Below are 1,816 nucleotides of genomic sequence, written 5' to 3'. Positions count from 1 at the left end.
CTAAGGGAGAGGCCAGCCACCCTTCGGAGGAAGCTCATTTCTGCCGCTTGTATCCGCGATCTCGTTCTTTCGGTCACTACCCACAGCTCGTGGCAATAGGTGGGGGTAGGGACGTAGCTCAACCGGTAAATTGAGAGCTTCGCTTTTACACTCAGCTCCCTCTTCACCACGACGGACCGGTGCAACGTCCGCATCACTGCAGCCGCCGCACCAATCCGTCTGTCAATCTCCGGCTCCCTTCACCCATCACTCCGAGGTACTTGAACTCCTCCACTTGGGGCAGGAACTCATCCCCAACCCGAAGTGGGCACTCCACCCTTTTCTGGCTGAGAACCATGGCCTCAGATTTGGAGGTGCTGATCCTCATTCCCGCTGCTTCACACTCGGCTGCGAACCGTTCCAGTGCGAGCTGGAGGCCCTCACCCGATGAAGCCAACAGAACCACATCATCCATGAAAAGCAGAGATGAGATTCTGAGGCCACCAAAGTGAAAGCCCTCCGCCACTTGGCTGCGCCTAGAAATCCTGTCCATAAAAATTATGAACAGAATCGGTGACAAAGGGCAGCCCTGGCGCAGCCCATCACCCACCGGGAACGAGGCCAATTTATTGCCGGCAATGCGAACCAAGATCTTGCAACAGTTGTATAGGGATCAAATGGCCCGTAGCAATGGGCCAGACACCCCATACTCCCGCAGCACCTCCCACAGGACACCCCGAGGGACACGGTCGAATGCCTTCTCCAAGTCCACAAAACACATGTACACTGGTTGGGCAAACTCCCATACACCCTCAAGTATCCCTGAGGGGATAAAGAGCTGGTCCAGTGTTCCGCGACCAGGACGAAAACTGCATTGTTCCTCCTGTATCCGAGGTTCAACTAGCGGACGGACTCTCCTTTCCAGCACCCTGGCTTAGACTTTCCCAGGGAGGCTGAGTGTGATCCCCCTGTAGTTGGAACACACCCTCTGGTCCCCCTTCTTAAAGATGGGGACCACGTGGTCTGCCAGTCCAGGGGTACTGCCCCTGATTTCCGAGCAACATTGTAGAGGCGTGTCAACCAGGACAGCCCTACAACATCCAGAGCCTTCAGGACCTCGGGGCAGACCTCATCAACACCAGGGGCTCTGTCACCAAGGAGTTGTTTAACTGCCTCAGTGACCTCTCCTCCGGAAATTGACGGGTCATTCCCCTCATCCCCAGACTCTGCTTCCTCCTCGGAAAACGCATCAGTGGGATTATGCAGGTCCTCGAAGTATTCCTTCCACCGCCTGACAATTTTCTCAGTCGAAGTCAGCAGCGCTCCGCCAGCACTATACACAGTGCAGGTAGAGCACCGCTTTCCCCTCCTGAGACGCCTGACGGTTTGCCAGAATCTCTTCGAGACAGTCCGAAAGTCTTTTTCCATGCCCTCTCCGAACTCCTCCCACACCCGAGTTTTTGCTTCAGCCACTGCCCGCGCCGCGTTCTGCTTGGCCTGTCGGTGCCCGTCGGCTGCCGCCGGAGTCCCACAGGCTAACCAAGCCCGATGGGACTCCTTCTTCAGCCTGGTGGCTCCCTTCACCTCTTGTGTCCACCTGGCGTCCTCAAAGAAGTCCTGCCATTAATTAATCCTTCAATCTTAAATATGATCAACCTACCTCTAATAATCTGCTATGTACCACAGGCCTTCAAGCTGGCTGTAGTTAAACCTTTACTCAAAAAGCATCACTAGACCCAGCAGTCTTAGCTAATTATAGGCCAATCTCCAACCTTCCTTTCATATCAAACATCCTTGAAAGAGTAGTGGTCAAACAGCTAACAGATCATCTGCAGAG

At 54.5% G+C, this 1,816-nt stretch overlaps 1 protein-coding gene across 1 annotated transcript in view; it reads left to right on the top strand.

The window, feature by feature from the left end:
• The window catches only part of cog5 (component of oligomeric golgi complex 5), a 63,322-nt gene that overhangs the window by 17,690 nt on the left and 43,816 nt on the right, over nucleotides 1-1,816 (top strand). The window lies entirely within an intron of this gene.

The sequence above is a fragment of the Haplochromis burtoni genome, unplaced genomic scaffold, assembly GCF_018398535.1.
Source record: "Haplochromis burtoni strain Fernald_Lab_line unplaced genomic scaffold, NCSU_Asbu1 Contig_173, whole genome shotgun sequence".
Classification (NCBI taxonomy): domain Eukaryota; kingdom Metazoa; phylum Chordata; class Actinopteri; order Cichliformes; family Cichlidae; genus Haplochromis; species Haplochromis burtoni.
This window is presented reverse-complemented; position numbering and strand designations above follow the sequence as displayed.